A 10,820-nucleotide genomic window follows, 5' to 3' on the forward strand; every position below is an offset into this window, starting at 1 on the left:
ATTGGTAATATATAAAAAAAACTATTGTTAATTAATTTTTAGGGAGATCAATATATATTTTTTTGTTGAATTGCTTTAAAGCCATTCATAAAAAACATTACACTTCATGTTCAAACTGCAGATCAAAGTTTCTGTTGTTGTCATGATATCTATCTATAGCCTATGCTTAAGGTGATTCCGCTTTGTCAGCCATGTTTGTTTTAACTAAAGTCTGTCCAAAGTGAAAGTAGGCCAAAATTCATATAACAACAAAGCTCTTTATTGTAAAATGATGAACCATTTGAAAATACACTTCCAGGTTTATATTTTAAGGACAATTATAAACAAAAATAAAATTGATAACAATAAGAATATTTACCTTGAATCTGCTACATTTCTGAAGACCAAAAACTTTCTGTTGCAAAGTTTTATGCACATTTCATGAATGGCAAAATCCTTTTAAAAGTATGTTTTAGTGCCAACAAAAGCTATTTTCTTGCAGCAAATACAAAAATCTTTCAAAACTTAACTCCAAATAAATCAGTACCTCATGTCCTTCTAAGCACATGGCCTCCATTATTTTTTGTAAAAAAGTAGTGCAAGAAAACAATCATCATTTATATAGCCTTATGAACTACAATTAAAATGAAAACACAATCAAACTTTAAAATCTAACCTTTTTATTTGTACCAGTGAAGTGTGTCTGTTTGTCATGTACACAAGAAATAGGTAAATGATGTTTATTTTCATGGTACTACTTTTTTACACATGTCATGGAGGCCATGTTTTTTCAAGGTCATATAAACTACTTTCCTAAGATTTTTGTTTTTTTAAAGTTTTTTGTATTTTGTATTTTCTGCAAAAAATAGCTTTTGTATGCACTAAATAGACTTTAAACTGGATTTTGCCATTCATGAAATGTGCATAAAAATTTGCAACAGAATGTTTTTGGTCTTCAGAAATGTAGCCCATTCAAGGTAAATTTCTTATTGTTATCATTTTTATTTTTGTTTAAAATAGTCTTTAAAACATAGAATTGGAAGTGTACTTGCAAATGGTTCATCATATAACAATGTGAGCTTTGTTGTTTTACGTATTTTGGCCTACTGTCACTTTGCACAGACTTTGTGAAATCAAACTTGGCTGACAAAGCGGAATAACCTTAATGAGGGTCCATCCGCTCGTAAGGCTACAAAATGCAGCTTTCGCTGACGAGTACGGACCCCCGAACATGTCACCAGTCATACCATTATCTCAAAGTGGTATGTTGTACCAATAACGCTTATGAAATGTAACCTTATATACTAAAGTTTAATTATTTCAAAACAACCAATATATCAAAATGTTATTATTAAACATTTAATTTCATAAATATAAATTAAAAATAATTATCAAAAGCAAAATTGTTAAAATCTTTTGCCTGAAATCTTCTTTATATTGACAAATTCAATCACTAATAGTATACTTGATATGCTGTGTGTAAATGTATTTCAAAATGTAACAAATTATAATTTCATGTACTACTAAAAAAGGGAAATAACAAAAGTGTCAAAAATCAAAACATTTATAGCTATTTATAGCCGGTCTTTCGTAGTTTACGGAAATTTATTACATGCTTTTCGGTGGTTTATAGAAATATATCAGTGATATAAAACTGGTAATTTCACTGTTTGAAACAGTGAAATGACCACTTTGATAATTTCACTGTTTTGAATTTAAGCCCCTTACGTTGTTTCAGTGAAACACCAGCGTGCACAGCACTGGGTACCAACTTAATGAATTGACGTCGAAAATGACGTCACTTTATATTATTATTTGGCGCGCTTTTCATTCAGTATTAGGTTTGATGTCTTTTTAAAACGTTTCTTTACATATAATAAAAAGAAAATTTGTTTAGTTTAGTGTAAGATCGAAATATATTTCACCTTGTGAACACCAAAAGTTCATATTTGCCTTTTGGTGCTCACTCGGTGAAATATATTCCGATCTTACACTGAACTAAACATATATCCTCTATGTAATTATTGACTGCGTAATAATATACGGAAGCTGACCCCCATATTTATCAAAATAAAAAAATATATATAAGACATAATTATTGACTTGGTCTGTCAGATACTCACAAAAAATATATATGACTCACTACTAAAACAATTAATATTTGATTTTGCAACAGTGTAACTTAGAATGAACGTGCTTCAAACTGTATTCAATAAAAATGATTAAGTAATAAAGAATTTATTTTTGATACACATTTAATCACTTTCATACATATTTGACCACAAAAAAAATGAAAATGTCTTTAATAAGTTATCAATATACATATCTCGCGTGCTGGTTTAACGACATACATGTATGTGTTTAATCCTTAACACATGATAGGATAAACACCGGCGCGGTGTCGTTTTTAAATAATCAAATAATTTCGGTTTACTGGAGTGTTTATTCAGTTAACGTAAATAATTAAACACCCGGCGCGTGGGCCGATACCTTAACAAATTAAATCGGTCATTAAGAACGGTATTAACATGTATTTTAAAAAACATGAACTTTAAGTTTTTTAAATTTTGTTAATAAGATGGAAAAAAAATTGTATTTTGCAGGATCAGTAAAAAATCGATTATTAAAGGCAAATGTTAAACATTAAAGCGTCGTATGTTTACTTGTAGTAATTTTGCAGTGAACGCCCTCCGTCAGATCCGAGCCCAACGCCTGATCCAATGAACAATTCCGTTGATTTTCAATTTCGGGAGCCGGGTTTTGACCGCAAATTGGCATTCTACTTTGATTTAGGTTTCTTCAAAATTGAAATTGAATTATGAAAAAAAAAAAATTTTACTTTTAAACATTCATGACATAGAATGGCGTTTTTTTTAAAAATGTAATGATTATTCTTCGTTGATATCAATGCTCCATGTATTTAAGAAATACGTACATGATTGCATGTATATAACATTTATATTTTGCCATTTAAGAAATATACAACTAGTATTTGTCCATATTATAGTAGAAATATGAAAGGTTTTAAAATATATAGGTAAATGGATAACATTAATGTATTTTTTAGACTTCGAGTGAAGACGTTAACAGACATGTGACATTTCTGCTGGTTTATACTATTGGTTCCACATCTAGTAATATTACCTGTGAAGCTCTGAACATACAGAATGCCACTTACGTTGTTACACCAGAAACTTATTATGAAAATACGGAGATCTATTCGACGTCACGCAACCTGCACAAGGTACCCAAAATGTCACTGACAATGTAATGCATTAAACAAAAGTTTAATTAATTAACATAAAGACTTATAACGGTGAATAATGATCAAGTGAATATATCTGCGTGTGTATAATATGTATTTGCAGTGTAGTTTTTAACATGTTTTTGCAATACATATTATATCTATTATCTCTTCATATTAGCATGCCTACATATCCTCTTTATTAAAAAAAACAGGTCAGTTGAAGATCCGGCCTTGACCGATACGGGTTAAGAAGATAATGAATCAGATATATGATCCAGTTTGAGGTTGAAGAAGAGGGTTCCATACGGATTAAAAGAAGCTTGTATCATCTGATAGTTATTCATATTATGTTAAAGTGTGAACATGTACATGTAAAGTTTACATAATCTTAATGTCTCATGTAAAACTTTTCCCTTATTCAAAGTTGTTTTGCAAGGAACGATATAGAATGTATGTCAAAATCATACTGGTGAACATATCTTATAGATTAAATAATAATCCAAAGAATAGTTTTAATTATAGTAGAGAAAAAATCATTTGAAATTCTAATTAAATTAAGATGCGAAAAATGCACTCTTTACATATGATTTGTTGGAGAGACAAGATCCCAGTACTTCAGTGGCCGTTGTAGTCCAACGTAAAGGCCGGAAACATTTGTTTACGCCAGTGGTGGCACAAGCGAGGCCGACATCTTCTGGCGAGGGAACAGGGCCTCACAAATCAACTCATCGGAAAAAATTGAAAAAGAGAAGTTATATTTCAAAGCGAAACGTAAGAACAACATTTTATTACATATTAACTGTGTGTCAGTTTCTACCAAAAAGAAAATAAACATCATTTAAATGAAAAAAAAAATATATATATTTTTACCATGATCAATGTTAAAATATTATACGGGCGCCAAAAACAGTGTTTAATGATACCATTTAATTTACAGATAAAACTAGATGCTTTCAGAGACGTATTTGCCCCAGCAGGAAAGGTTTATAAGCGGACACATTGTCAAAACTTTTGGAAAAGGTGATTTTGGTTTACCTCTTCCAGACTCAATGTTGAGACAGGTAAATCGAGCAAGACAGAAGATCCGGCCAGCAGAACCAACAACGTTAAATGACTTTGAGGCAAGTTTTTTTTTTGCCCTTCAAATATGTCATATTAATAGTGAAAACATCAATGGAATGATAATAATGAACGTTAAGAAAATAAGTTAATAAATATTGTTCGCTACATTTTATATAACTGTTAAATTTTTCTACAGTTCAACTGTGTCTACCTTGGTCAAGAGTTTTTTTGTTTCAACAAACGATTAGCTGCTTTTTCTTTTAAAGAGCACGGCAAGTGTATCTTGATGGTACGTTAAGAAAAGTCGTCGGGAAGCCGTTTACGCAATTATATGGAGCAATCCATGCCTTTTCTACACAAAGGAGAGACAATAAAACAAGTACCGCTTCTTTTCGTTATGATGTCTCATCGGCGGAAGCAAGACTGCATTGCTTTTATTTCTATCATTTATTATTCCCAATATGAATAAAATTTTCTTGAATTCAATTTGACTAAATTGCAGTTCATCCTAAAACTATTTTATAATACAGGCATTGGAGAAACCTCTTGATATCATGGATGAAACGCCGGTGGTGGAACGCTTTAATATGCCTTCGAAGCCGGTAGGTTTGATTTGATCACTTGTTTATTTAATTTGAACGAATAACACAATATAACTTGTTTGTATTGATATACTTATTATGAAAAGGATATTGAAAAATGCTTAAATGAAATAAATAATGATTTCTTTATTGCATAAACTATTCCAAAATTAAGGTTAACATAGTCTGATATGAAACATATTTCTTTCGGCACGACGTTAGATATAACAAGTACAGTTCATGTATATGGCAAGCCTTGCGAGAAATCTTTCCTGGCGCCAGTCTCAAAGGATGCGGTATTCACTGGGCACAGGCAATACAGTAACGAGTACAGGAGCTAGGTTTGATGACAACATATCTACACATAGAGGGTGTACATGAGATTATTAGAAAACTACTTGCTCTACCGTTCCTGCCTGGATGTGATATACCATGATCATTCATGAAGCTGTTCGACAAAGTTGATTGTACCTCTCAAGGGCTTGTAGACCTATTCGAGTAAGTAAATGATCAATGGCTGGAGAACAGTTTGTAGTCTGCAGAAGAATGGTCTGTCTACCGACAGACTGTTCGTACCAACAACGATACAGAGGGTATGTACTATTTTCGTTATTAATATAAAATAGCGAGTAATTAAGTAAAATAATATTTCAATTTTATACAAATAAAGTCGTAAATGATTTTTAATAAAACCTTATTATTGAATGTGACACAAAAATAAAATATAAATACATCGGAGAATTTATTTTGCACATTTTTAAGTAAACTGTTTTTGTTTCATTTGCTTATATTGTATATACGTTGTTATTTTTCTAGGATGGCATAGAGTCTTAATAGCCAGGCTGGTCGAAGCGTGATTCCCTTCTATGTTCTTCTTACGTTACTACTGCAAGAGACAAAGCTAGCGAACATACATCTACAATTGGTAAAAGGGGCTGGGGGTCCCGGGCGCTATCGAAGGGAAAAGTAAAAGAAAAATGGGAAAAAAAGTGATGGGAAACCCATGGGAAAATGTCTGACCCCAATTTAAAGTTTATTTTTGAGGAGTCCCTTCTAGAAAAGCGTCGAAAATTTCGGAAACTTTTAAAAAAAAAGCAAAAGGGGCAAAAATTTGGAAAAAAAAATTAAGAGATGGGAAAAGCAATTTAAACAGTTTCAAAAAAGGGAAATATTGATAATATTTTTTACTTTTTAAAAACATGTTTTATAAAAAAAAAAAAAAGGGTTGGAAAAAAAATTGCCCGCGTATTCTAGTATTGTTTTTTTAATGTTATGCGTTTATCAAAGTATATTTAAATTTTTGTTTTTTCCCTTCCCTTTTAAATAACAAACATAAAGACTAATAAACGGGTGAAAAAGTTTTAACCCCATCATTGCTTTGTGTTTTTTTTTTTAAAAAACACGAAACTTTTTCCCTTAAAAAACAAAAACATTAAATTTAAAGGGGGCGAAATGTCCGGAAAAAATGTAAGGAGTCTAAAGGTCCCCTTTGGGGGTCTAAATGGGCCCGGGTTCGAGATGTCCTTTGGGGTAGGTGTCAAAAAAGGGCCCAGGTGCCAAGGGGGGCCTTTAATGTCATTGTCCCCTTCTGGCACCCCCCAACCCAGATGGGAAATTTCCCGGGATGATAAAAACCATGGAAAATCAGTAAAGCATGTAAAAAAGAAAAAAACAAAAAACAAAAACAAAAACGTTTTTTCAAATTTTTGTATTTAAAAATTGTTAAGGCAGTTGCATTCAAAGACGTGAGCTTTAAAAATAATAATTTACAAATTATTCTTATATGATTTCAGCAGATGGTACAAAATCTCGAAACAATATTTCCAGTTCCATCTTGTCAAAAAATCCTCAGTAGAGTCCGTTTAAGGCTACTATAAACGATATTATGAAAAATTCAATTTCCAGAATAATATATCAATGGTGAATGTTATATATTAAAAAGGAAAATATATTCTTGTACTATTCTTGTCAATTTGTCAATTTCCTTGTCTGCGTGAAGTCTTCTATTTAGAAACATTTCTGACAATTTGCACGATTACGGCGACACTGAAAAACAATTAATTTCCACCTACCTTCTGTTTTAAAGTCTATACTTTGATAAAGTCAGAATTTCAAAAGGTCAGTTTCGACAGTGTGCTTTTACCGCAGTGCTTCAACGCAAAGTTTTGGTAAAAGAGAACGAAAGGTAATAGATATTAATTTGATAAAACTAATTTAAATTGTATGCTTATCTATAATGATAACTTATCAGGAAAAATATAAGTGTTTCAAAAATGTCGTCAATGTACACTTGCGATATACAACATTTCCCTTAGATCCCGCTTCATTCGGTCATATTTGATATGAAATTAAAGTAAATTAAACGTGAGTTTTAAAGCTTTGAATCGATCGGTTCTCCGCTTGTTGTATTACCAAAATGACTTATAATCAAGTGGTACGGGCACATTGTTAGATTCTGTATCGATATACGGCCCCTAAGTTTCATTGCAGCAGGACACCAAAAAGTCATTGTACACAATAAAAAGTACATAAATCTGTCAACTCACAATACATATGTATCGATGGCTTTGTAAGACTGTACACATATACCTTTTAGCAAAACTAAAAATGTTAAGACAAACAAACACTAACGTGTATCTTTAAGTAAGGTAAATAGTGGGATCATAATCATGCAATCGCCTAACATTGGATTAAAATATGTGTAAAGCTGTAATAACGATGTTCTATTTTCTATTTTAATCCATCGCACTAAATCTTATGTAATGCTTAATATATACTCTCAAAATAGGGCTGAAGACAGTTATATTAGCCTGGGACTAAAGGTCTAAGACTAATATAATAGCCTAAATCCCAATAACAAGGCCATTATGAAAAGGCTTAAATATTGACAATTATAATTATTAACTGCACATTATTTAAAACGGTTAAGTACTAAGTGAACAAAAAAAGCTTATGTGTATTCCGTTGTTGTAAGGTATTGCATATGAGATTCTTGTTTCAAAAAGTCTCGTAAACCTACCTATCTTACAGTAATTCAAGTTAGTAAAAAAACATATTCTGGAAGCCAATCAAAATTCTCCAATCTAATAATAGCCGAGTTTTCTCATAAAGGCCGTACTCTTTGCATAATGGCCTTTTTATGTTCATTATGTCGTGGTGAACTTCAATATTAGTTTTACATTTGAAATGAATACGTGTCCAATATAGAAAAGTTAATTAATAATGAAATACACTGATCATGTTCTGTTATTCTACCAATGCAAAACAAATATGGCCATATTTTATCATTGGAAATTAACTACACAGAAAGCCCTTCAAAATAATACTTTCTGAAATGCGACAGTGTAGGACTTAATTCAATCAATTTGAAATAAGTAATTAAAGTTCATAATTGCAAATGCGCATTGTTTACGGTACACGTTGGTGCTGAATGATTCCATCTAAAACATGAGAAATGCTTAATATCCTAATATTTGTTGGTGTGTTGTCAATATTAGTAGCTTGATTTATGTTTATTATACACTGCTAACTTAATGGTAAAGACTTTGGCGGTTAAGATTATATATTACATTGAAGTTGATACAGACAGATTTGTAGAATATTGTAGATATATTAACAGTCGTAAAGATATGGACGTCTTCAAATAAGTGTGCAATAATGTATCAAAGCAAAAAATGAACATTCTTTTATGGCGTATTTTGCTTATTTAGTGAGAATCCAAAATCTTTATTGTAGACGGTCTTAACCTCGATACTTCTTGTTTTCAATACGCTTATTAGATGTTGTTCATCACTTACATCAATACATTCATGATTATACTCGCTAAAGTCGTTTTATTTAATACAGTTACAACACAATTCTTCAATAATTCAATATTTTACAATAAGAGTACGACAATTTTTCAAAACACTAGCATTTGTTTTTCAATATAAATTGCATTTATCTCCCGGATTCATGAAGGATCCAACTGGACAATTCCATGCCTCTGCAAATTCTTTACTGTTCTGCATTTGAAAGTTTATTCTGCAATAGAGGATACACTCAAAAGTACGTGATTTGTTTATAGCGATATCATATGTGAAATGTATGTTTCAAAATGATAGTATTCAGGTATAACAAGCGATTTTTTATACTTAACCTCTAGCAACATTTTTGTCTCTTCTAATATCCAAAGGCAAACACTACCGTACAAAGCTTTCAATTGGGACAACCATTATACTAGAATAATACTGGAGACAGAAATGATTTAAAGGCTCAATAATCCTTTGCTAATTTTGCTTTGAACATTTAGTACAGACATCTGTTTTAGAATTGTGTATGGATTATGCTTCATTTTGTTCCTTATATGACAAATGGATTTCATTATGTGCCTATTTCTTCAAAAAATTGGCATTTAACATTCTCTTTAACTGTTATATCGCCTTTCTACATTAGATAATGATTTTTTTCTGAGGCATAATGTGCATTTAATCGGGTGCATGGATTTTCATTGTCTTTGATTTACTTTACTTATTTTTGTTTTGTTTTGTTTCATGACGCATTTCACACAAAACTAGCAAGTCTACGGCTATCTGCTTGCTGGACAAACCTTAATAGTTTATGCTGCCTTCAGTTTGAATTAAAAATAAAAAAACCGTTTCTTTATGTTTCGTAAGAGTGAAATGCGCATGTGCGAAAATATGCTTACGCATTAACATCATGTTATAAATATTTGCATTTTATTATGTTCCGCTTCGTAAAATAATTCTTTTGTGTAAGATATTAGAGATATAATGTATTCTACCTTTAAACGTTCAGTTTTGTATAAAAGTCTAGCTTATGAAGTGCAATGTTTCTGAAACTTAGCATCGGCTTAAGCAGTATTCAGTTTTCATTACGATGAACCCGAGAGACTATGAACAAATGATCGAACATTTCCTCTACATATATCACCAATCATTTTAAAGAATTATTTAGAGAAGAAACATAATTTAATGGCAATTGTAATTGCATAAATCAATGATGGCCGTACATTTCTAAAAGCTGCCAACGTATAAGGTTATTATTAAGAATTCTCTTGATAAGCTGGAGTTGGTTACAACGAATATGTCAACTGGCTGGTTTTATTACCTTATACTTTCCACGGGATAATTTGAATATCTGACCAATGATATTCTCTTTTTTCTTCTGAGTTTGCTGCATTGGTCCTTGAAAAAAAAAGTAAAAATTTATATTTCAAATAAAAGGACATTTTATATATATTCGGAAAAGGGTTCACACTACTTTGATACCCCTATACTGATAACAGTACCTTGAAACATAATAATAACTACAAGATGAGTCCATGAATTAGCTGAACTCACCTCCAGATCTACATTAGTGCTGGTATTCAATACTTGAATCACACTGTATGACTAACAAATATCTGAACGAGCGAAATTGTTGTTTTTCGTATGATCTCAATGTTCTTCATTTTCTAAAAGGTAAAAGAAATTTACTTACAATTGCACTATTAAGAAAAAATAATTGCTTTGGCGAATATTGAAGTCCTGGTAATCTTTTCTCATCTTTGCCCTGTCCTATTTTGTCTTCAGCCACTGCATATAAGCCTAGAATCAGTTATTTTTAAATAATGATTGTAATAATTTTATAATTGGGTTATTATTATTATTTCATTATTATAATAAATAATTTATTTTAATAATTTATAATTATGTTGGGTGATTTTTAAAGTTTTTTTGCCATTGTTTCCTTTTGTTATAAAGATTACGTGTTTATTTTAAAGAAGATTACATTGCCTCCCTGACTATTTTCTAAATATTTTTTATTGGATAAAAAGTAACACTTGAAGCAGGTACGCCCATATTAATATACGTACCTACTTGAAAGCATGGTCGGAATATAAACTTATGATATTGAATAACATCTTTTTAATGAAGCTCAGACTTTGGTTATAACCTTCAATTAAAATA

General features: G+C 31.0%; 1 long non-coding RNA gene across 1 annotated transcript; it reads right to left on the reverse strand.

Annotated features, from left to right (window-relative positions):
• Window positions 1-7,943: 7,943 nt before the first annotated feature.
• On the reverse strand, window positions 7,944-10,422 carry LOC132724087 (uncharacterized). Its single transcript, XR_009624862.1, has 3 exons — window positions 10,351-10,422; window positions 9,979-10,055; window positions 7,944-8,892 (listed from the first exon to the last, which is right to left on the reverse strand). It is a non-coding gene; the product is annotated as an uncharacterized LOC132724087 (long non-coding RNA).
• Between the last annotated feature and the right edge of the window lie 398 nt (window positions 10,423-10,820).

Source organism: Ruditapes philippinarum, unplaced genomic scaffold, assembly GCF_026571515.1.
Source record: "Ruditapes philippinarum isolate M1 unplaced genomic scaffold, ASM2657151v2 ctg8811_1_1_1_1, whole genome shotgun sequence".
Classification (NCBI taxonomy): domain Eukaryota; kingdom Metazoa; phylum Mollusca; class Bivalvia; order Venerida; family Veneridae; genus Ruditapes; species Ruditapes philippinarum.